This window comes from Branchiostoma belcheri, unplaced genomic scaffold (assembly GCF_001625305.1).
Source record: "Branchiostoma belcheri isolate BF01 breed outbred unplaced genomic scaffold, Haploidv18h27 scaffold65, whole genome shotgun sequence".
Taxonomy (NCBI): Eukaryota; Metazoa; Chordata; class Leptocardii; order Amphioxiformes; family Branchiostomatidae; genus Branchiostoma; species Branchiostoma belcheri.
The window spans coordinates 1,441,203-1,468,238 of record NW_017804298.1 but is presented as its reverse complement, the minus strand read 5'-3'; the positions used below and the strand labels follow the sequence as shown (position 1 = coordinate 1,468,238).

The 27,036-nt window shown below is 43.6% G+C and overlaps 1 pseudogene; it reads right to left on the bottom strand.

The window, feature by feature from the left end:
* Positions 1–2,080: 2,080 nt before the first annotated feature.
* On the bottom strand, positions 2,081–12,621 carry LOC109483551 (annotated as a pseudogene).
* Between the last annotated feature and the right edge of the window lie 14,415 nt (positions 12,622–27,036).

The window sequence follows — 27,036 nt, the reverse complement described above, 5'->3', positions numbered from 1 at the left end:
AAGAAAAGGGTAAAAGCTATTCTCAGACCGATTACACCAAGTCCAGGCGAATTTTACACCACGAGAAGGCGCCGAGAAAGGGAGGGGGATATGACCTTTTAAAAGGGTCAAGTATAGGTCAACTTTGTTTACCTGATTACCTTACTAGTCCCTAGAATGATAGCTTACCTATCTCAACATTGGGCAGCGTTTCTCATTTTCTAGATGTCTTTTGGGGGTCAACTCATTAACTTCTACATATGATTAATGTTTTAGTCCTACCTGAAATTATCCTAGTCGTTCCGCCACGGCACTAGTACCCTTCGGAAAATGACGATCCCTTGGTGACAGTAGGAAGAAAACAATCAGCTCCACGGATAACCGTCTCCTTGGTTACAACCGGATCTGAGCGATCAAAAGTTACAACTTCAAGTAATCAGAATGGAGGCCCTTTGTAAACTTGACCTTTTCAATCAACAAAGGTCGGGCGGCAAAGACCCCGCCAAATTAATGAAAACCTTTCACGGGTATATCAAAGCTGAACTGGCTGAGGGTGTCTAAACGTGCTTTGTTCTGATCAGGTGCTTTTGTGTTATAGTTTTGGCCTTTGGAGCAATAGGAAAGAATGAAATCTTGTTGTGCATACTGTAATGTAGATACAAAATGACACCGTCCTAGAGTACCCCACTGAGTTCTATTAAAACCACGTCATTTGTTCAACACCAGGTTCTTTCCGTCCACGCTAACAATTCCTTCTCGGAATGAAGAATGTTTAGCTGCGTGCAGAACGCATCTATAATGTGAATTCATTCGGCAGACCGATGAATCAATCAGTCGTGCATTTTGTCCAGCGCGCCGCTATTCAATTTACACCTAATAAGATACGGCGAGCGCGATAGCATATCTTCCCAACGGTGGTGAACTCCAGTTATTTTTCTAATCTCTTGCCCCGTGAGCGTCAAGTAGAACTTTGAACTTCGCAAATGATAGATCTAGCTTGACGACCAATGCAGGATATATATACTGTTATTTATATTCCTCTGAATTTGCTATGGGCAGAGCATTTATCTTCTCGACACCAAATATTAATGCTGGCATTTAACTGAAATGCTTTTGATATCACGCCGCAAGTATCTATATTCTTAAAGGATGAAAAATCAGTATTCAGACTTGAGACCTAAAGGAATCTTAGATGCTGTTCTTAGTTAATCTTAGATATGCTGTTCAAGTCATATCTTTATGACCACGAGTGATGGTCATTTAGTTACACCTGATCCTAAATATAAACAGAGTTTTGTTGATGTTAGTATATAAAATGATGATCAAAATCCAGACCACACTTCACAGAACATATTAATTACCAGCGTGGAGGCACTATTATTGGCATGGTTGTCTCTGGTGTGCTTTCAGTTTCATTTTCAAATATTTCAATTGTGTTGATTCAAAAGCAAACTATGAATAAATCCATACATTTAGAAAGAAATATTTCAATAGAATACTCGGTTGTTCTGACGCCATACGCCTGTATCTTTTCATCTGGTCTTTACAGAGCCACAAAAGGACAAGAAGTACGATTCCAATATCAAAACGTTTATTACTTACTGTAAGTTTACCTAATGGCATGTAATATCTCAGGAAGCTATTCACAGGTTACATGCTTCAAGCCATTTTATTATCAGGAATGCTTTGTGTTATGTGGTAACATTGAGCACTAAGTACCAATTTATCGTTGGAGCAAGCGTCGATAAGCGAGTTATCTGTGTCTCAATCAGTATGCGTTAGTGCAAGTGGTTCCTAGTCATGAAAAGTGTTTAAAAACGTTTTAGATTTGCGGATAGCTATGAAAACATTGCTTCTTTATGGTTGCTACGTGAAGAGGAACATTAAGATAAACCTGTAAGTCTGATTGATGGAATATGTTCTCATTTTCTTCCTCGCGAATTGTCTGATTCTTGAGAAAAGCGATCAGTCCTTGCTATAAAATGTCGCTTGTCTCGTTATTATTTTCCCCACCACTTCCTCAAAGTCAAACTTGCCGTGGGAAGGATGCTGGAATAACACAGTCTTCTGGCTCTGTAGCAAGTAGAATCGCGTAGCGTGCTTTGATACATCTTTCTTCATGTCTTATCAAAAGCCCGCCTCTGCGTGTAGGAGCAAATCCCCGTGCATGGTCCATGAGCAGCTCCAATCCCCATTGTGAAGCCCACGGATCAGGTGACGTTGCTGTCACAGTGGTGTTCTATGAGTGATGAAGGGAAGGCAGTTTTCCGTGACAACGTCACGGAGTCCACTGCGATCGGTTTGTTCTTCTCCAGAGTTGCTGCCCGCTGGTCTTCCACCAGCGGGGGCAGTGGGGGCACGCCGCCCTTCTCCGCCAGAAGGTCATTGCCGATGAAGAACTTTGCTGTAAGTGACAATCGCTCGTCTTTGCTGACCAGGATGGTTCCTCCGCCGTCCTTCAGGACGGTCGGATGGTTCAGAGAAAACACCTTCTGCGTCGTCTGACTGTCCTCTATCTTTGCACGTCGGGAGAAAATGACCACCCCGAGAAGGACTGCCAGCAACACGGTGGCTCCTCCTGCCGCCCCTCCCAAGATGGCGGTCACCTCTCTCCAACCTTTTCCCTCGCCTTCCCCCTCTGAAACAACAGATAAAGTCTTCAGTCAACTGTTACATATACATGAAGGAACGTATTAGTGTAAAGTTGCTTTTGATCTCATTACATTGATGATTTGGATGATTGATGTCTTAATCTATTAAAATATCTAGATATTAGACACATATTGGGGAAGGAATTGATGAATGACAGAAAAGCAATCGCCTGCTGATTCTATACCACTCCAAGGATTTCAATATAACGTCCTCAAGTTCTTTAGATTATCATCTGCGCTACGGCAATGTATGGCACATAATTTCATCTGCGGGTAGCAATCTTGTGATTATATACATTAATATGCATCTTTATTAGATCTTAGAGCCGTGCTGTCAGCCGATGCTGATTACTTCTGGTGAAATGTTATCTGCAGTGCCTGATCAATATCCACTCATCTTCCCCTGAATTGAAGTAGGTTAAAGTATACAACAGGTCGCGGCGGAGAAGTGACCGGGCTTAGGGGGAAACAAAAGAAGTATCGGCCCTGTCAGTCTGCATGGTATCCAATATCATCGCTACAAACGTGTCGAGGGGGTTGATGAACTGCCGATGTCTCCCTCGCGGCGTCTGGACCCATCCGGAGTGACAGTCGCGGCCCGTGATGGATGCCGGGGTGGGAGAATCCGCCATTTTTCTCCTCCCGGTCCACGAGCGGAGCGGGCGACAGATTGGGGAAGTCGCCTCCACCTTTGATCCTGGCCGATTTGAATCCTGCGATGCGGGCAGCGCTGCAGTAAATTTGAGCTGATTGCTGGCCCATGCTGTGTGTGCGGAATGAGAAATAGGCGGACCTCCCTCCGCCAGACAACCGGGACGGTTTCGACGTACGTCGAAGTGACAGTTCGCCTAGCCAGGGTCAAGAAGCAACTTAATAAAACATTGCTTCCTCAGTTTGAGTGACAAAGACTGATGGGGTGACTACGGAAGTGTCAGACTGTTTTGCTCTGAGACGTATCAGTTGGGATTGCCACGACAAGACTGAAAAGCTTTCCGGAACGGTTGCCAACCAGAGTATGAAGTCAATGTATACCATAACACTTCACAATCTCACTCGTTCTTGATTGGGAAATGACTAGCAATTACTTTTTTGTGAGGCAACTTTTGGGGCGAGAGAAAAGTGTAACTGCCTCGAAATGTACTACAAATGTAGTACTCTTTAACGATTTCCTGGGTTGGTTCTCATTGATGACTGATGCACTCAATTCGGTTTGAACGGAGCATTTGGAAGTCCTCCAAAATGCCTAACCGTTCCAGATAAGAGCTTAACAAATTGTACAAACATTAAGAAATCATACTGCTTTAATAGGGAATCGTGTACTGCAGTGCTTGATTGCACATAACTGGAAAATGTTCGACTTACTACGTACCGGCGGCGCTGAAGAAACTCTTGTCCACTACCATCACAGGAACGACTTTTCTGTCGGGATCACCCAGCTTGTTTTTCGCTACGCACGCGTAATAGCCTGCCTCCGCCACACGCAGACTGTGCAAGGACAGGGACGACGTCCTCTTCCCGTGATGCACCCAGCCGCTCTCCAAGTCGACGTCACTTCCGACCTTACGCCAGCGTACTTCCGGTGTGGGGTTGCCATCGACAATGCACCAGATCGTTGCCTTCGTCCCGCTGGTGATTTGAAGGGGGCTCGAGACGTTGACAACTTTTGCTGGATCTGCAAATGAAGGATGAGTTCAAACTTTTACCATCTACTTTTGACATGTGTTAGCCGAAAACTTACTCTAAACTGGCCCCTAGCCTTTACACTTGTTTGGCCAAAGGAATATAGAAATGGAAATGGGCACTGCCCTATACGCGGCAAGGCGTGGGGAGGGTAACGATTTTAATTTCCATAGATCATTAATCATTAACATCAAGATTGGTTATAGGTTTTCTTCATGCAAGACTCTATGCTCACCCACGCATGGGTTATATATGTTAAAGTACTTGCACTATCTATATCTACTCACAGACGACCACCAAGCTGAGGCTGTCTGCCTGCTCACTCCTGCCCTGCTGTGCCACACACGTGTAGTTCCCACTATCAGACTTCATCACCTTCCTCAGCACCAGGGACGACCTGTACTTGTCCTTGGTCTCGATGTCTAGCTTCTCGACGTGCGGGGAGAGCTGCCGCCCGTCCTGTAGCCAGTACACCCGCGGGAGGGTGGAGCTGGTCTTCTCCACGGTACAGTTGAGGATGACGCTGGAGTGGAGGGACACGCGAAGGGGACTCTGGAGGCCTACTGTCACCAGGGGTGGCGCTGTGGATGACACAATGATGTCTTAGCACTTGCCGTGTGAATCACTGCAGTAATTTGTGAAGATTGCCACAACAGGACAGTCGAAAATTAATTCTTATGGATGACCGAAGGTTTTGGTCTGAGAATATTGACTGCCAAGCAACTAGTCAAAGGTACCAAGATGTCAATACCACCAGTCATCTCTAAAGGGTGATCAAACAGACCGTTCCCGATCGAACACCATAAGCCCCGACCCCTGTTCTATTTCGAACACGTCGAAATAGAACAAGTCTATTTCGAACACATCGAAATAGAACAGGGGGTTCGACGTGTTCGATTAGGAAAGATCTATATACCATGCACTTACGCATTAAACATTGTCTTGACTGTTAGAACTTACCTAGTACGTCCAGATAGACGTAATGCTCCTGCTGCCCGACCGCATCCACAAGAACAGTCATGACGTACTGACCCTCGTCCTTAACCGTCACGTTCCACACCGTCAGGGACCCGTTCGGATTCAGCTGTGCTCTGTCCCTCAAGGGACCTACAGGGCACGGCATGGGACAGAGTGGGAAAATGGACTGCATGGATTGAAGAAGAGTGAGTCATTCTTCAAGCTAACCGACATATATCACACTGCAGTCTGAAGCCACATAGTTCCCGTTTAGAACATTTGTTCAGTCTGTCCCGACCGGTTTTGCTTGACGGGCTTCAATCATTCTGAAGCTTAAATGAATAACACACTTTCATGAAGTTTTCTCTTATGTATCTTTCCAGTGCATATTACCCTGGCAACATGATACAATACAGGCTGTGTTCTAGCCAGATGGGTATATATGGATATATTGTTCAATTTGTTTAGTTTCTCGTCGATACCAACAATCATGCCCCTTTACCTAGTGCTATCGAGCTTGTTAGTGAGTGGAGGAACACCGGTGTCCGGGTACCCTCCAGTCGTTCGTCCATCTTGTTCCACGTCAGCGCGATCACGTGATCGTGGGGGTTATAGGTCGCGGGCAGGTTGACCATGTCCCCCGGTGACACCTGGACTTTGGTGGACGCGGGGAGACCCTTGTTGCCAAACACTGCAGGGGGAACAAGAAATGCTTTTTAAAAAGTTGATCGGGGGCCAAAATGGGAATAGCTGGCTGGGTGGCGTGACGACAATGACTCAAATAATTGGTTACCTTGGTGACTTGAATTGGACTAATGCTCATAATACTGAACTTAGTTTCTGGTTAGATGCACAATTGTAATGTATCATGATCTCTTTCTGACGGAGAAGAGGTGTTTGTAATAGTTCATTAGTGGAATTGCATGTGGTAAAGAATTGCGTCACTTCTTTTTTTCATCGGGCCAATCTTTCCTTCCTGACATATGCTTGGTTTTCATTCATTTATATGGTAATGTATCCGACACGCAACCACCCAAAGTGATCCTCGGCAGAAAAAAAGTCACAAATAGATTAAATCCTCCTCGGGTGTGATCTAATGATGAAACAGCCCCTCCAGGATCTGACTTTTAGTCAATGTAATTTTTAGATTGCTTCCGGCCTGTGCGTAGACTCGTTGTAATCAATGATGCTGCAAAATTACATAATGTAGTTCTTGGCACACTGATTATGTAATCAATCATGTAAGCAGGAAATTATTACCTAAACTTGACATCATCGGAAACCACCTCTGCATGAAGATTAAATTTGCACAGCAAGAAGTTAGCAAAATTAAACCTGGTTACAGTCAGTGTTTCTCCGGCTCATTTGACAACACTGATAAGGAAATCCTGTATGAAGCCTTCCAAAACAGGAGATTATTTGCTTGAAATATTTGCTTTAAATACACGGGCTACTGGCTACTACTTGACGGTGTTAAGATTTGTGTTCTTTCCTTCCGTTATGAGGCTGTAATTCATTGATCCTTTCCTCTGACTGCGATTATTGGTGTCCGCTGTTTAAGATAAGCGTTTAGTAATTACCGCTGAAGTAGATAAAGAAAAGACGTATTGCGTTAGCAACAGGGTTTATCGATGTGTACATTAATATCTTTGCTTTCGGGTGACACGAGAAACGTTTTTCCCGATACTCAAATCTGTAATTTTCAACGCCTGAAATACTTCATGCAATTAAGTTATTGTGCCGACGTGATGACTTATATCGAGAATCGAGAAAACTACAATTTAGCTGCAGGAGTCCCCACGATCAATATGGAACAAATCATCCCAACTTGACTCCGATTGTCGAGCTTTGCAAGTTAGGATCGCAACTTATACATTCACTTTTTTCAAACAACGGGCTTGGAATTTTTCTACTAATTTAGGCACCAGATGATTGCTGTTGTTAACTGGGACTGTCCTTGGTGCTGAAATCCGGAACCACATGGTCCAAGGGAAAGCTATAGAGAGCAGTCCAACAGGGGATACCACCAGGGCCTTTATTCTTTAAGATTGTGAGGCCGTGAGGTAATATGTGTTCCTGGTCTTCAGAACAGTTCTTTCAACTTCAAGGAAAGTTTTGTTTCAGTTTATCTCCATCGAAGAACTACGATTACTTATCTTTGTAGCCCCGGGCCCATTTTGACAAGAATCCTGCGTATATTGGTTGGGCCCTAAGCAAAAATTATATAAAATCCTTGCCACCCGTGGATTCTGTGGGGATGTTATTTATTGCTCTTTAAGAAGAGCACGAGTCTCCGGGCAAAGTTGTGTTCGCAAAGATATGTTATTTATGACTGCTGCGTATTTAAGTATATCAACAGAGAGAACAGCAGGGTTTCCGTGATCACCAGTTCCCTGAGATCTCATCACATCTGAGCCTTGACCTTAGAGCTGACCCTGCGGGCATGCCCTGCTGGGTCCATCCACTAATTGTGCTTTTCCAATTCAATTCCTTCAACATTGATTGTCTGAGAGCCGGACATATTTCAGTTACTGAATTTCACTGATCAAACCCGAGGGTTTCTTTGAAATGTTTCCTCTCCCTTCTACTCTTAGAATATCAACCGGAAGCGAAATAGCCGGAAATAATTAATGTAGCACCTGCCTGTCTGATAACCAATGCAGGACTTAATCTTTCACACATGGACACCAAGCCGTCGCCATCGGCATTTCGAGACTCATTTATGTCGGCCATTAATCGTCATTTGTTTTCAGATTACTGTAATTATGTTCCAAACCGATAGAAGGCACACATCTACCTTACGGAAACGTCTTCTCATTTTCTGTCTGCTATCATCAGACAGCTGGAATGGGTTCGTCTTAAGCATCTCTAGTCAGTTAGTATTGATGACTTGCTTGTATCAGCAGCCCACATTCCGTTTTAATCTCCGCGCGGAGGAGATATGTGTCTCGGCAGCCCGTCTTCATTTACATCCCGGGACTTTACACTCCGAGGAATGTTTCATCAGCGACTTTCAATTCCCAAAACAATTACCGACCGCGCATTATAGCGCGGGAAGAACGAAGATCGATACTGTATTACCCACTCTCCCATCAGCGCGTTTTACCGAGAATTAATCGTCCGTGGACGCCGCACGGTTACAAGTCGCCGCTCCGCTGCCCACAGAAGCACAGAATAGTGAAGAAAACCAGCCAGGTCTTGGCTTTTTCTTCCACGTACTGCTTCCGTTCCAACCGATCGTTTTAAGTTCAACTTGACAGATGAAGGTCCTACATCTACAGACAGGAATGATGCATGTTAGGATGGTGTAGATAGAGACAGAGCGCCGGTTTAATGACACTAGCGGGAGGTATGATCGCACCAGGTGCGCGCTGTTCGCTAATACGTTGTAATAAGTACCTGCAGGGTACATTTCAATGGCGCACGGCGGGTGCTGCCTGGTCGTGTGATCCTCTCTGGGACACTGCACCTACTCACGGTGCCATGTCTAACGGCTGCTGAGGAGGTCCTGAAATATGTGATAATGTACAAATAGGGTCCTCTTGTGGTAATCTTCTCTTTGGGCGTCGTTTGGGGGTCCTGTCACCAAAGTGGGTTGATATGTAGGATAATATACCTTGAGGGGCACACTTATATATAGTAATGATTCACAAAACTTGGTATCTCAGTCATCAAAAAGGTGCGTTGCGAACATGTACAATTGCTCAGAGGTCCTGAAATATGTGATAATGTACATATAGGGTCCTCCCTGTGGCAATCTTCTCTTTGGGGGTCCTGTCACCAAAGTGTCTTGATATGTAGGATAATGTACCTTGAGGGTCACACTTGCAGTAAGCATTCAAACTTGGTATCTCCATTGGTATATCTGTCATCAAAAAGGTTGCATTGGGAATACGTACCATTGCCTAGAGAGTGGCTTCGTGTCTCTAGCTGCCTGATCGCGATATTGGGGAGGTTCTGTCCGGGTATGTAGGGTAATGTACACGGAGGGTCGTCATTGTAGTAATCATTCATAAAACAAACGGCGGTAGGTAGTTGAAATAAATGGATGGGACGCCAAGGGCTTTGTGTCAGTGTGTGGGGGATGAAACAAGTCCCGCACTGCGTACCCGTCATTAGACAGACAAGTTGTACATGAAATATTTCTTGCTATTTCGCTTCCGGATGGTACTCCCAGAGCAGAAGAAAGAGGGGAGCACTTTCAAGAAAACGTCAGAGGAAGATTCAAGAGATTTGGCTTGTCAGACTAGTTTACAATCAAGGAAAATAATAATTAGCGGATGTACCCACCAAGGCGTTCCCGCAGAGTAGACTTAGAAGACTCAGACGTAATGAAACTCATGATCACACACCTAAACCTTGTTTTTCTGTTATATCTACACAGCAATCGTGAAAGGGATTGCTTTATGAACATGTTGGGTTCATGAAACTACGATATGGATGACATTCCCAGAGCAGAAGAGAAAATGGAACACTTTCAAGAAAACATCCAGCTTGCAACAGCTTTGGCTTGTCAAACTAGTTTACAATCAAGGGAAATCATAATTAGTGAATGAACCCTCTAAGGCGTTCCCGTAGAGTAGGCTTTGTACTAATAATCAGATGAAATGAAATCTCAGGAACGTCATGGTTTCGCACGTAAACCTTGTTTGTTCTTTATATCTACACAGCAGTCGTGAGAAGGATCGCTTTATGAACACGCAGCTGGGTTCATAAAACTACGGTATGGCGGACGACGAAGACTAAAGAGGGATAATGGTCTAAAATGCTTACCGGGAAAATTGGATACCTGTCAACACGTTTAAGGAATCCAATTTTGTCAGTAAGCGCTCGCAAAGTTTAGACCAGTGTCCCTAAAACTTTAAGCCGCGTTCTTCATTTTTCATTATCAAAGAAATGTCACCATCCCTCGCGCGGAATCCACGCTTATATCACGAATGTAGTAAACATAAATCTACCCTGGAGAAGTTGAAGGCCGATTTTTTTAAACGGTGTCGCTCAATGCAAGGCCAATTATTTTGGCCACTTCTAGGCATAGAGCTAGAGGTACTTAAGTGAGTATAATGTAGTTATGTCAGGAGATGGCGGTGGACCTTTTGTTTTGAAGCTTTGTGGATTGTAATCGGACGGAAAGCAGCTGTTTGGAAGAGAGTTCCATAATTTTGCAGTCCGGGGAAAGAAGCTGTTGTTGTAAAATGACTTGGAGACAGGTATGTTAACGGTATATTGATGAGAGCTGGAAGAGAACCTAGTGGCACGCTGAAAGCCAAAAGTGTCACAGTTGAAATTGTGATGAATCTGTACAGGGTTGGCACATGTGGAAGTTTTAGGCCTCGCATATTTAGAACTATATGATATTTGCTACATGTCAAGCAAGTACCATATTTTCCTGCCTTTATGGCCATTCCCTGCCCATGCTAGATGGACCCTGAAATCAAAATTGTACAGTATTCCATCCGTAGAATATAGGACATTTGTCCTCTAGAGGTCCATAAGATCTGTATTCATATGAGTTGGACAGGAGCGTGCATTTCTGCGGGCTCCAACATTACATGGACACGTTTTGTTGGACTTGACATTCGTCCAAGAACACAATTTCCTGTCTAGGGGTCAGACGGACGTACAATTACGCCAGTGTGCATAGAATTGAGGCCCCATTCAATGCAGGCAAACGGTATTATCATCGTGCTATTATATTATGTCAGCTATATATCAAATTCGCCGTCTCAATGTGTGTATTCATATGTAGGTAGAGGCCAAGTTGAATGGATAAAAGCGACCGGAAGTGCATATCGCTGTTGGAGACCGTGGTCATTTCTTTGCTGCAGACAATCATTCACATTTTTCTCATGCACTTTCGGCTTAGACTAATATTCGGTCACACAAACGATCGATTTGTACTTACATTTTCCGAATGAGGTAAATATGTACGATGAAATAACCAATATAACAGTATAACAAGAAGAAATTACTGTGTTGATATAACGTCGTCCTATATGGCATGGGAATTTCACATCGGTCGGTATTTGCCTATGTGGCAAGCCCTTACCGCAAACATGAATAGATTTGATGAAAACTATGTCGATATCAATCATGTCGTCCGACCAAGGGCGGTTATGAGTTGCCAGATTTCATTACCAAATCTGGCTCCGCGCCAATAACAGGTCTGAAGATGATCTATACATCTAACGTCTTGAGTGATTGTTTTTTCATCGGTCATCTTGAGGAAATTGGGGCTTCGCTGTCGTCCGAGTTATCGTTGATGTGAGGTCTTGATCTCGAGTCTTGAGTCGCTCTAATTGTTTCCTCAGCAGCCGCCTTAAGGAGATAGGCGCCCCCGTCCGCGTAGCCCTTGATTAAAGATATATATTGAAGTTGTGCCGCTCTGGTTATTTCTTCATTGGTCATCTTGAGGAGATAGGGGCTCAGCTGTCGATGTGTGCGTGGGTTTGAGATCTATATCTTAAGTCTTGAGTCGCTCTAATTGTCAGCGGTCGTCTTGGGAGATAAGGACACTGTCTGCCTATTCTCTGATTAGAATTCACCATATATTTAGTCCTTCCCGTGCCTCTATCGTATCCAGAGCCTTGCCTATCTAATTCTATGCCTCCATGGGTTAGAGTTAGGATCAGGCACGTTTCTGCACGGTCTCCGCGTATCCAGGAACGCAGATTTGCCCAAGGCAGGGTTCTGTTGACGCGAGGATTATTCAGATCCTAAGATTCAGATTCAGTCTGAGCATGGTTCCGAATAAAAGAACGATTCTGGATACAACACATTTACTGCTCGTTACTGCTCTTTTCCTCCGGCGGTTTCTTTTAATTGGGCATCAGCTGCCGTCAAACCCTTCAGCTAGCAATTTGGACATTCCTAATTACCAAAGTGAACGTTGTGGAACTAGCGCCATTTCGCACCTGGTCCGTTTAATGTTCATTCTTTGTCCATTCTTGGTTCTTAAAAACTTGTCTAGACATTGATCCATTACGCTAATTCAAAGTACTTCTATTTTGACATCACGTTTGTCTAAATATTGATCTATCCAGCCCTCGGGCTGGGACTGTGTTGATATGAAGTTGTACTCTTAATAAGCCATTACTTATCTGCACTTAAGACATTGAGTGGCTCTGATTGTTCCTCATGGTTCATCGTGATGAGCCAGGGACTGCACAGGCGGCGGGATCCGCTCATGACAGAACTGGGTCATTCGTGAAAAATCAAATTATTTGTCCGGTTTTGGCGGTGTGTTATATTTACCTCAGGCTGCAGTAGTGTTTCCTGCCCTGGTACAACAATGTCACACGGATCGATATTATTTGGAAAGCGGCTTCGTGAAGCAGATGTTGACAACGGTCATCGGTTTCCACAGCTTCATCCGTGTCTCAATTACCCCCAGGGTCCGGCGATCTGCTGCCGTTGCCGCGGACAGGTCATCAAAGAAAAAAGACGTTGGTTGACTGAACCTGCCTATGTTTAAAACCGTTACTTTTACAATATACAATGATCTAGTTTCACATGTTGCCTTAGCATCTCGGTCTGCCTAGCTAACCTGTAAGCAGTAATGTTATTCGTTATAGAGCTTGTATTCGTCTCTGTCAGTTATATTTTCTTACTTTCTGTGGTGAGGCTAATATTAGCCGTGTCTTGTACATTTTCATGTTGAACAAGAAGAAAAAAAACGAAAACAAAACGTGCTTTTGACCACGTTTTCGAAGGAACATAAAACTATTTTACGGCTCTTGGTGGCAAATGTGCAGATGTATGTACTAGGCAGATTGGCCCACCAAATCCGTAGTGTGTTTTTGACGCACATTTAGACAGATTAGTCGAAGAGACTTGGTGGGCGTCACTCCACCGCCAGGGAACATGAGACTACAATCCTTTTAAAAGGGATTTTCTTTACACTGCTTCCACAAAATCTGCCAAGTCCAGCTAATTTAGATGTAGACAATTAATGTTGGAAACGTACACACGCCCCACTGTCATTTTGTTTATGTTATTTGCAACAGGCCAGATTATATTCTGCAATAAACTTGTTGTTACGACTGTTAACAACTTTTTATGATATCAATAGCTAATACAATCCTTGCGCTGGTTCACCCTTTACAGCCTGTAATGGAAGAATGAGTTTTTTTATACCCGTTACTTTACAGCGAGAGACCGTAGAAGCTGAATGGAAGGTTGCAACAGAACGCAGACTTATGATTGTGGTTGTGGAATGGCGTAAACTGTGATGGGATGGCTTTAGTAAACACACCCGCAATAGATTATACATTGGTCTTTATCTGTAGATATCCGACTGCATAATCAACAACTCAAACACCTAATAGGACCGTGAGGAGCCAGGAAAACCGGAAGTACAGCACACAGGAGGAATGCCAAATAGATGGAGCTTGAGCAGACGAAGCTCTAGTGGTCTGTAATGGCACAGAAGAGATGCAGGCGTCTGCTTGAAACCAGATCATCGCAACCTTTGTGCGTCCTCGCATCTTGATTCTAAGTGTCACAGCGCCTTTCACGGCTCGCTTTTCCGTCTCTCCGAGCCCATTTGCAGGGGCTGGACGCTTCTCAAGCTTACCTGCCTTAGAATAACACGCCTGCACGGCGAATCAAGACGATCCCGTACTCAAGCCCTCGCAAATTGAAAAGCCACCACTGGATTTGTTTACAGCTTAGAAACAGAGCACATAGCCACATAGCAGAGGTTTAGCTAAGCTGCGGCTTATTTCTGACGTGTTTTATGCGTTTTTATCGGGCTTTCTTTTTTGTACTAGCATCTTTTTACGCCAGCCAAATAAAGGTAACTGCCTTGTAAAAGAATACCGCCAGGCCAATTTGATACTGTCTTTGCAGCCACTGAAAGATCTGCTTGGGGGTTGATATCCACAGTATGTATGACTCGAAAAATATTTAGGTGCACCCTCACCTGTCTGTAGGTATTGAAGTACCGCTATCAGTACCGACGTCTTCATGTTGCCGGCTCCCGTCTGTAGGTCCGCACCTCGGCTGCTCACGGTCCGCTCCTGCGTGAGTGTCGCTCGGCTCTCGTGATCATAAAAGCCCCCGAATCACCGCGGGATGTGTCCACGGCGATTCGTCTCTAATGACGATTCGGTTTGTGGCTAATTGAAGCATTAATCTCTGAACTTCCCGCGCGAAAATCAGGCCAGCGGGGGTCGATATTTCCTGGCTCCGCGGACTCTGACCACGCTGTAAAACCGCGGCACCACCGAGTGCCGCCGGTCGCTCTGCAGTCACAGAACGTACCTGAGTGCATTACGCTCCGATAAGATATTGAATTATCCAGGGGGTACCGCACAAGGGGCAACGTCTTTGTCAGGCCCGAGTTCGACAGAACTCTGATCCGGTAATCTCTGCTAAGTCATCCCCGCGCCAGGACTGAGAGTGAAGTGGAGTCTATGAAAGCCGCGTGCAGATGTTACAAATTCTCGGCTGAGCATCTGTAGACGTCCGTCCGTCCCGCGGCCTGGCAGCGTTTCTGTGTTCGAGCCGTGACGTCACTGATTGGAACCCTGGGAAATGGCTCTGCCATCGTGATGGCACTTTTCCTCTCCGGCTAATCCGCTGAAGAAGAGTCCCAGCGTACATCAAAGTTTCGGGAGAAGTAGTAAAACCACAGAGTAATATTTTCTGCCTTTTTTTGTATCAGTTTACAACTTACAAGTTGTAATTGAGGCTTTGGACTTCGCAGCCACATGAGATCCAACCCCTTTGGTTATGGGAAGACACACGGTCGTCTTCAAGAACGAAGGACAGCTAAGCTTAAGACAAATTCCTTTCTTCACTCTGTGTAGACAGGGACACCGTGAAATTATACGATCGGATTGAGATGAAACCAATTTCTAACCCGAGTGGGTTCGTCACTAGCCGCACTCCTATAAAACATGATGCCTTCCTTCATAGTTTTATGTATCGCGCATCTCTGCAGCATTTGCTAGTATAGTTACATACTTTACGTACAAAGCTAACGCTAGTATAAGCGTTTGAGGCGGTTACAAATTTCCTGTATACCACAGCTCACAACCAATATCAAAAGGCTATACCTTATCATACCTTACCTAGTCGGAGCCTCAAAAGCTGTACTCGTGTGGGTTTTTTTTTTTCAAATCCATTGAAACATCTGATCTTGCCCTGATGTATCCTTCAACCGTCAGTCTGGACGTTTTTACTGCCTTCTCCAATCCGAGGAATTAACGACTGTATCATGGATCCAGTATGTTCGGCACAATATTTCACTTCTAGGTGACTTTCTACTTAACCCCACAGGTTGCTCCTGGCTGATAAAGATTTAATTAGCTACCTGTGAGTGCATCACGCACTGATGAATACCGTCTTATCATGCCCCGTCTCTGCCGCCGCTACGGTTCATCCTTAATAATAATACCGGAGAATTGCGGGACGTGAATTTAATGCAGCACGTCAGCACTTTACTGTGGAATGATTACGCTCTGTGTTAAACCTGCTATCACGCTATAAATCTCTTTCATGATGAAGGTTACGCCACTGTGTTATGTTCACCTTGAAAGTTCTTGTCAATAGAACCATCCCTTGACTCGCTTGCACTATCCGTACAAACAGACGATGTCATCACAGACATACTTTGTCTAGATTTAGATTTTTGGCAACATCAGCTTGAGGGATCTGTCTTTGTTTTAGTGGGCGTAGGGGGAGGGGGCTTGCTGGTGTAAACGCATGTTTGAAGAAAAATACTGGACTGCTTGCAAATGGGAAATTGTATCTGCATGACCTACATGTAAGCTTTGGTCAGTTTTCCATTGCTTCATATTAGGGATGATGGTGTTGCTATAACCTTACTGATACATATATACACTGCATACACATATACCTTGCGTAGTGTCAAGAAAGTGAGGAATTGTATCTGTATAAACTAAACCACAATGGCACCTGGATAGAAATTGTCTATTTCAGTACTACAATGACTGTGACAGTAATTATCAGGAACATTCCTAATCAGGTGTCAACATGTATTATCAAATATCCAACGTAATGATGAAATACGTGGATCAAAGAATCCAGGTATGGTCTTTGGATACAAAATTGATATGTTTATGATGTCATGCATTTACCATATAGAATATGCTTGTTAAACCCATGACAATGCATATTCTTCCAGTAAAATGGATAAAGGTATGGACCAATGGCGGCAGCCTGGTTATCATGACATTTCATTTTACCAGTTATGGTAATGACTAGTTGCTAGACGGTAATACATCATCCAAGATGGATGCACATGAACTGACAAGTCCTGCTTGTGGCGTAGTACAGTTGTGCATCACAGGCACTGAAGATGAATACATTTCCATCTTTAATTTCAATGGTCTATTTAGTGTTACATTTTGGTAGTTCTTCGTTGCTGAAGGAGTTTTATTCATGAGGCTCTGGAGACCAGATCCTACAGCTGAAGCCCACGCTGTTACTTGACCTGAACGGCAGGATTTATATATGTTCAGGAATGGACGCATGCCAGGCAGGCTATTGCATTTGAAAACCTTAGGAGGGTTTTCAATAGGTCTTTTACGACTTGCGTGGCGCGGGGTTAGATTAAATTGTGACTTCTGCCTTTTGTCTCGTTAATGACAGACGTTAGCTACCATGAGCCCTGGCATGACTACACTTACTCATCTGGGTGCAGACGTTTACTTTTTATTTCTAAAAAAATCTCTTCTTTGTCGAATCTTTATGTCTTCCCACACCAAGATTATCCACCAATGGCTGTTATGCCTTTTTCTTTAATTATAGACGTAAGCTACCACCAGTTCTGGCATGATTCCTGTACTGCACTTACCCATCTGGGCACAGACTCTTTAGAAATATCTCTTTTTGTCGAACCCATATCATGCGTTAGATTAGCCACCATCCCTGTTCACCAATGCCTCTTTCTTTAATGACAGACGTACCACGAGTCCTGGCATGATTCCTTTACTGCACTTACTGGGTGCAGACTTTTAAAAGAATCTCGAACCTTCATGTCTCACCGTCTCATCCATTAGATTAGTCACCATCTCTATTCACCAATGCCAATGGTGGTTATGCTTCTTTTTTTAATGACAGACGTTAGCTACCACGAGTCCTGGCATGATTCCTTTACTGCACTTACTGGGTGCAGACTTTTAAAACCTCCCGAACCTTTATGTCTTACCATCTCATCTATTAGATTAGCCACCGTCACTGTTCACCAATGGTTGTTATGCCTCTTTTCTTTCCACGAGTCCTGGTATGATTCCTTTATATATATAAATTTACTGCACTTACTGGGTGCTGACTTATAAAAAATCCCGAACCTTTATGTCCCACCATATCATCCGTTAGATTAGCCTCCATCTCTGCTCACCGATGCTTGTTTTATGCGCATCTCGTTTCATCCTAATGTTTCAAACAAGGTGATCCGCTATCACTGACGCTGCGCGAAAACGCCCCTGACCTTTGCGATGAAACCGAGCTGCCGACAATTGATTAAGTAGAACTAATGGGGTTGTATTCAGCCGCGCTAGGTAACACTGACCTTGTCCGCAGGGCCAGGGGTCAGACAAAGGGTCACGGGAATTATGGGTCCCTTCTTTCCCCGCTGATCCCTGTCTGCTTATCAAAGCATTTGCAGAATCTGGTTCTCTGCGTGCGCAGTGTCTATTACCTCTGCACGGAATGGCGATAGCATCTGGGGATAAATTTACCCGTGCTGTATACCCTCTTTTCACTGTAGGGGCGAGCATTAGTAGTTTGATCAAAGTGTATTTTGAGAGAGTTTTGTGTGCTTTGTTTGCTGTTTGCTGCATAAGCTGGTGTTGTACGTTGAGGGGAGGTTATACCGGCTATACAGATACAGATCATGAATCATATTCAACGTATCTGGGGATAAATTTACCCGTACTTTATACCCTCTTTTCACTGGAGGGGCGAGCATTAGTAGTTTGATCAAAGTGTATTTTGAGACAGTTTTGTGTGTTATGTTTGCTGTTTGCTGCATACGCTGATCAGTGTGTTACGTCGAGGGGCGGTTATACTGGCTATATATACAGATATGGATCATATTCAACGTATCTGAGGATAAATTTACCCGTACGTTATACTCTATTTTCACTGTGGGAGCGAGCATTACTAGTTTGATCAAAGTGTATTTTGAGAGAGTTTTGTGTGCTTTGTTTGCTGTTTGCTGCATACGCTGGTGTGTTGAGAGGCGGTTATACCGGCTATACAGATACAGATTATGAATCATATTCAACGTATCTGAGGATAAATTTACCCGTACTTTATACCCTCTTTTCGCTGTAGGGGCGAGCATTAGTAGTTTGATCAAATTCTAATGTATTTTGAGAGTTTTGTGTGTTTTGTTTGCTGTTCGCTGCATAAGCTTGTGTGTTACGTCGAGGGGCGGTTTCACCGGCTATACAGATACAGATCAATGTATCTGGGGATAAATTTACCCGTGCTTTATACCCACTTTTCACTGTGGGAGCGAGCATTAGTAGTTTGATCAAATTCTAAGGTATGTTTTGAGAGTTTTGTGTGTTTTGTTTGCTGCATAAGCTGGTGTGTTACGTCGAGGGGCGGTTATACCGGCTATACACATACAGATCATGAATCATATTCAACGTATATTGAGGATAAATTTACCCGTACGTTATATCCTCTTTTCACTGTGGGAGCGAGCATTAGTAGTTTGATCAAATTCTATAGTGTATTTTGAAAGTTTTGTGTGTATTTGTTTGCTGTCATTCAAACCATACCTTAACCATATCTTCAAATCATTCCTCGGTTACGCCGAGGGGTGGTTATACCGGCTATACAGATACAGATACATCATAGATCATATTCAATATATCACAGTCATATAGATCTAATCTTGGTTGCTTATTGCTCGCTCAATGGTCTCCGTCCAGTGGAGAGTGATCCTTACCAACCACTCCATCACTGCTCGCCGTATCTGCACAGCTCTAAGCTAATAAAGGTTCATCACGGCGCTACAAAACGTTTTTGCCACCTATTTTCCCATTTAATACCTCTCATCAGTCAGAGGCGCGGGACGGTTTAACGACTGGCCGGGTAATGATGATTGGTTCTCGCGCCGCCTCACACACCCTCCCCCTCCCGCATGCAGCGCACATACACGGGTCCGTCCGGGTCCTGATTGTTTCAAGATAGCGCCCACCATATGGTGATGCCGCCTAGCACATTCGGTCTTTACGTCCATAAAACAGCGGTGACACCTGGCCTCTCGCAGACGCACGCGTGCTCGGATAGTCTGAAGGTAAATCCCGTCCACACTCATCTTGACATGTTAGCTCCACCCGTACCGTTCATAAATCCACTCAAATACCAAACTGGAACCCACTCCAGGATTATCTCTTCATAATTACACCAAGATTCACCATTTACCGGGATGGCCTCTGACATCTTCGTTGTAAAATGTCTTGGCGTGTCTTTTACGACCCAGTAAAGACTCCAGGTGGGAAATCCTTTGAACTTTATGGCGTGCCCGAAAGTTTCACGGCCTGTTAGAGCATTAGAAACGGCGGTATGGAAAGTACAACATTAATGAATCAAGCGGTCAGGGTTCTGAAGCTGTGGAAAAACAATTAATTAAGAAAGCATTACAAAGCAAATGTCTGCGGTAGGCCAAAGTATGCTAACTTCAGTAGACATTCGGTATGCTATTTTTGTGGTACTGAGGGTAAGACGAATAAATGGTATGTAACATGGTGATTTGGAATAAAATGTTTTCCTTCTTGTCAGACATTATTTTATTTGACTACCTCTGCAAGATCTTCACATCTACCTCTGTTCAGTGACAGGTTAAGTATGTTAATTATGACATTAGTACTTTTATGTTGTGCTTCACTGAGAGCATTTCACCATGCCACCTTTCCATCAGTAACCCAGCGGGGTATGGAGACGAAATTGGCTGCCATTAACCTAAAACAAGTCGATAAGAGCACGGCAAACGAGGTCAAGGTTCCGCGTGCCCTTTTCTCTCCTGTAAGTGTTAGCAAACCTCCCCCGCGGCAGGGCTGCCCTTTGGAGATGTCTGACAATTTGTGTAGGTGTAAACACGACGAAACCCTATTAATATCTAATGCCGCGGCTCTCCCTCACGATCGATTGTTATTTTAGGAGAGGAGAATGTTGGCTGCCGTTAGGATTTGTGTGATGGATGTGAGAGGCTTTGTGACGGCTTGGCACTCCGACTTTCCCCCGAGGGAACCAACTCTCTCTATTCGGTTCTCCTAAATCATCTGAATGAGTATTGATTAACACTTATGTTCAGCGCGCTCAGTGATTTTTCTAAATGTCAACTCGTTGGTTTCTGGGTTGAGAGGCAAAATGCACCGATATCGCCACATGTAGAACAGCCTTCATGATGTGCTGTCATGACGTCAAATGGACCTGTTCGCAGTGTGTTTGCTCCAACAACTCAAGAAAGTCAAATGTGATAAGATAGAAAAAAATACTACTTACCCAAGTAATCAGTCAGGCTTAAAGGGCATGTTGTCCGTAGAGAATCTCTAATGGCTCTTCTGTGCGACGGAACGTCCGTATGGCATTGGACAGACTTTGAAAGATACGAAAAAAGAGTGCCAACAGAAAACTACAAGAAAAAAAACGTTCTCATCAAAGGTCTAAATAAAAGCTTTATCATTCCCCATAATTGAATAGCTTTAAAGTATCCACTTCTTTCATACAATTTTAAGCAATGCATGAGCAAACAAAACATCTACAAGAACTTTGATAACCGTGCAGTATGGCAAAATCAAAAAGGTATCTCTAATGTGTTTCTCTCGTATCAGCCTTGCAGAACAGCAAATGTAACTGCCAAAGTTACTAGTACTTCTATGATGGCTACGTCCCACTCAGACTGACAGCAGTACCATCAGCTGTACACATCATTATCAAACTTCGTCAAAAGAATTAATGAGAAAAGCCCCAATCTCCGATTATATAGAGAAAATCATCCTTCAAAATGGTAATTTTGCATTCACTCTTTCATGTTTAGTTTAATTCCTGGTATTATATTTGACACATGTGACATTGATAACAGGAGCGGCTGAAGGAAGACTGAGGCATTTTAAAGACTCTTCGCTAAATTGTGATAATGATAGTTGACGGGACCTTTTATTTTCTACTCCAGATAATTGGCACTCCATGGCGCCTGTTTAATCTTCTATGCACCATTTGGTGATGCGGATCATTAGAATCCTGGTCTCTTTATATTTAGAAAACCAATCCCAGCCTTCAAGGATGCCAAAGCAACACAATTCAACGTCAGCTTGTAGTAGACTATAAAGGTTGACAAAAGATCATGTTACCTTGAGTATTATTGAAACTTATGAATTTAGTGTCTTGCCAAATTCAATGTGACAGCATCTCCTGCCATTGCCCTCTCTTCACATTAAGAAAGGCAGTTTCACACTTCGAGGGCGCCAAGCAACACATTTTCCCGTCTCCCCATACTGAAAATATTGTGATGTAGGTTGTTCAAAAGATCATACGTCATTGGGTATAGCAGAAATATAGGACTTAATCAGGGATTTTAAAGTTCAGGTGTCCTGCTGAATTCATGGCAACTGGATCTCCTGGCATTGCCGTCAATTCATCATCATCATGTCGGCCGTCAATTAGTGTGAAAAAATAATTTCATTGTGTCAACTGCGTTTGTAAAACAATGTTGTCCATCACAGGATTTCCAAAACAAATTGCCCCATCATGCACCATTAACAGAAACATACGATAAGCCGAAGATACATGCAAATACGTGGCAATCAATATTGTCCACGACACGTTCGCAGCATATCAATAGAGCAAACAACAGTTTAAACGGGAAAATCAATATGTGCCACCAGAATATAAACCTCACGAACCCGCGGTGCAACAGACACATCCCGTCACCACTGCAGGTCGTTACAGCGGCGGAGTCCCGATAAAATATTGACCAGGTGCCCGATCGATCCGACTCATCTGGTCGTGAAGAAAGATAACGCGCCCACTCTGCGGGAAATGTCAAGTGCCTGTTCCGTCATAGATCATCCGGATATAACGCTTAGTAGACTGTGGAAGGACGCTGTAAATGGGACGGGAATCATGTACACGGCAGGGGGGCATCACTCAGGTGGGAGTTAGGAACCGGTAGAAGTTGGAGATGGGGGGGGGGTGACACCAGTTGTTCAGGTGCAACTTTACCAATGGAACTCAGAGAGTCGGAATAAACATGTAAAGGTTAGTAGACTGTGGAAGGACGCTGTAAATGGGACGGGAATCATGTACACGGGAGGGGGGCATCACTCAGGTGGAAGTTAGGGACCAGAAGAGTATGGAAAGGAGTGTGAACAAGAGTTGTTCAGATGCAACTTTACCAATAGAACTCAGAGAGTCGGAATAAACATGTAACGGTTAGTAGACTGTGGAAGGACGCTGTAAATGGGACGGAAATCATGTACACGGGACGGAGAATCATTCAGAAGTAAGTTAGGAACCAGGAGAAGGTGGGAGGAGGGTGAACACGAGTTGGCCAGCATCTTTATCAATCAAACTCTTTATTGAATTGGGACTCCGAGTAAAAGTTGGTAGACTGTGGAATAATAGCCTAAACGGGAAAAGAATTATATAGGCGGGAAGGTGTATCACTCGCATTTCATATGTTGAAAATGACGCCTTGACTATGTCATCTTCTGTATGATAATGAGATACGTTACATGAAGAGGGGGGGCGATTAGCATTGACTAAATTCACTCCAAACCAGATCACAGTCAGAAACGTTTCTCTGTGTGGTACTTCTATTTACGAAAAGGGGCGATATTAGAGCTGTAAAGCCCGGAACACAACTTTACATGACACACCGCGTACCGCACCAGTTACCTCAGTCACCACAATACATGATATAACATGGTTCTGCTGTGGAGAATGGATGGCAAGTACCGAACCAATTTGGGCACTGCCGCGGCTACCGTTCTGTCAAAGGCCTCGGACATCGACAACTACATCAGGCACAGTGTACCCTAATGACAGCTAGAGGCAGGGTCTATCAATACACCATGCACAGCAACTGCAAACTTCGCACTTGTACTGAGGTACACATAAATATCAGTGTGTGGAGGCCACTCGTCTTGGTCTAGCACCCTGGTCTAACTCCAGTCCCCTTCTCTGATAGCGTCCCAGATTATTTGGCAGGATTGAGGAGCGAACCAGAGCTAGAATATAGGATGGATTCCAAGCTAAACTTCTCTAGGACACTGCCTTTTGTACTATTGTTTCTGGTAAAGGGTACTGGATTGAATAACAGAGTACATCTCGTCTATTGGGTATATTTTGCCTTCATTTGGTCTAATGGGTATACTTTTGCCTTTTATTTGACAATTCAGCATCTACATGTCAGGACACAAATCAATATAATTGTTAAAAACACCTTCTTAATGGTACAAGGGAACCACTTATACGTCCCGCATGCCCTGCCTCTTGGTCCTCATCGATCGTCTAATTGTAGAAAATGAAACCGACTATCTGGATAATTGTGTTCAAATCGCATCCAATAGCTCCTGATCGGTGCGCATATCTTTGGGCGGTTCCCCGGGTACGTTATACAGGGCTCGAAATTAAAGGTGGCTACTGACAACTAAAATTTAGACTGGGACAATCAAAAAGACACTTTGGAACATTTTTGGGACAATAGAAAGATACTCAACATTAGAATGTCATCCCTTCTTTTGCTTATCAGTCACACGTCCCGGCTTTTGGCATGATGTGGAAAAGCCCCCCCTGAATTTCCTGTCTACACTGCAATTATAGTGCGGCTGGGAGTGAACATAAGCAAAATAAAGTTGACGTCAAGTTGAAGTCATACAATACTTTAAAAAACAGGTTGGGACCGTTCATCCTCACTTCGAAACAATTGAAATTTATTTCTGGGACAGTGCTGGGACACTAGGAAGAAAAGTTCATTTCGAGGCCTGGTTATAGATCGGGTACCGGACGGACGGGGTGATTTGGGGCGCCAAATCCAGTCACTGCCGACCTTCAGGGAGAGGATCAAAGGCAATTTTGACCGCCATACCGTCAGCATCAACTTCATGAATTGCAATATTCATCGGTCAACTTCATACGCCAACCCCAGAGGGCCCCAGAACTGCGCCTGTGAAGAGAGTTTGGAGACCACTCTTTGCTTATATACCGTCTTATTATATTTTGTCCTCTGTAATAAAAAAAGGTCGTGGCCAAGGGTATCTTACTTTGCTCAATGACCAAATTTGTACGGCAACACAAGAGGCCACGGATCGGAATTGCATCTTTGAAGAGCGATTGGAGACCACTCTGTGTTTTCTCCCGTCGTATTATATTTTGTTCTTTTAGTCCAAAAAGGTGATGTCCAAAAGTAGCAATCTTGCTTTACGCAATGACCAACTTCGTACTGCAACCCTAGAAGCCCCAGATTGCATCTTTGAAGAGGGATTGGATACCATTTTGTGTTTTCATTCCTTTTTATTTTATTTTGTCCTTTCTTTCAAACTAAAAGGTCAAGTCCAACAGTACCAATCTTGCATTATTCAATGATCAACTTCGTACTTCAACCCAACAGACAGGAAAATTGCATCTTGGAAGAGCGTTGGACACCCTTCTGTGTTTTTATCCCATCTTATTATATTTCGTCCTTTCTTTCTTTTAGATGAAAAGGTTATGTCCATGCCTGCCAGAGCTGTAATTTCATCACGCTACATGACTTCCCATATACGTGTGAAGAACAAAACCCGAGTCTGAATATCGACCCCAGCATCATAACATCATGATGTCGGCGTTAATTTGAAGCGGTCCGACATCGATTTTGGTTACTGATTTTGACAGGACGCTCCCGCGGGGATTCCGTGTGGAGGTGCGCTATTGATTCACATTTCAACAGTTTGACTTTTGATATTCAGCCTCCCTCCCCTTGGCTTTCATATCACGGTGAATAGGACATAAGCATGGCGAGGACGATATTGAATAGCTGGTATAGAAACCTATGGTACGATCATAGACACCCCAACGTCCTTGTAAGTTGCGATTTCAAAGACGGCATTAGAGATGGAATTATCCACACTTGGCACCAAGGGTACAGAGAAACAACATTCAATATGTTTTCAACTGCCAAACTGATCCGCTGCATGGATGAATATTTTATATACTTGATCAGGTATCGAGTCATGCCCTGTGACAAGCGTAGTGCAGATATGATGTATTACCTCAGAAGTATTTAACTACTGATTTGTCCAACTCACGATGATCGATGTTACATGCGTGATCAATCTTTCAATATCAACTTATCATCTGAAGTTCTAGTCACTTTTTAGATTGCAAAATATTCACAAAGGAGAGCTTTATTAATGCTTAGTCTACTAGACAATGCATTGTGAAGTGCCATCAATGGTAATCATCCTAACTTTGTATCGCAATTGGGTTGGTGATCATCATTGTCTGATAGGCTATCATATACTAGTAATTAATACGCTAAGTTTTAAGTCAGTCAAAGTCAAATCAGTCAAAAGAACTTCATTAGCATGTCGCAGACAATCAATAGTTTGGATTATGGCTAATTCACACAGCACATTCATAGATTTCTAACATTTAAAATTATCATCAATCATTGAAAACATTCATAGATTTCTAAATAAACGACTTTAAATTCTCAGAAAACAGCTGCACAATTACAAACGTTAAACAAAAGTACAGTATGCATCATTAAAATACATAAATCATAAGAATACTTGTAATCAATATTAAGATATTCGACGACTTAGCCAGATTCCAGTGCTTGATTTGAAAAGAACTTTATTAGCATGTGCCAAACGATTGAAAGTCTGAATCATATCTAACTCACGCAGCACATTCATTAATACAGTCATAGACTTCAGACCATACGACATTAGAATTAAAGAATCTAAAAAAAACTATACAATTACAAAACGTTAAATATGTACAGAATGCATCATTAAAATACATAAATCATAAAAAATACTTGTAATCAATATTAAGATATTCGACGACTTCTTCAGTTGCCAGCGCTCCATCAATGATTACCATAATCTCGCCCTTTCATCGGCGGCTGACATTTCACCGGGAATCGTTGTTCAGATTCACAATGCATGTACGAAAACGCACAGCAAGTTCATTTATTCAAAACAATCATAGATTTCAGAAATCTGCTATACAGTTACAAAACTTTAAATAAGTACAGTATGCATCATTGAAATACATAAATCATAAGAATACTTATAATCAATATTAAGATATTCTTATGATTACCATAATCTCGCCCTTTCATCAGCAGCTGACATTTCACCGGGGATCGTTGTTTGAGATTCACGGCGCGTGAAGGCAGCCCGGCCCGCTCGTGCGGGTTATCCGGACATCGATCTGACGTTCAGCCTGGTCAACTCGGTCAACTCGGTCAACTCGGTCAACTCGGTCAACTCGGTCAACTCAGTCAACTCGGTCAACTCGATCAACTCGGTCAACTCGGTCAACTCGGTCAACTCGATCGACTCGGTCAACTCGGTCAACTCGGTCAACTCGGTCAACTACCCTGTCAACTCGTTCAACTCGGTCAACTACCCTGGATCAACTCGGTCAACTCGGTCAACTCGGTCAACTCAATCAACTCGGTCAACTCGGTCAACTCGGTCAACTCGGTCCACTCGGTCCACTACCCTGGTCAACTCGGTCAACTCCGTCCACTCGGTCAACTCGGTCAACTCGGTCAACTCGGTCAACT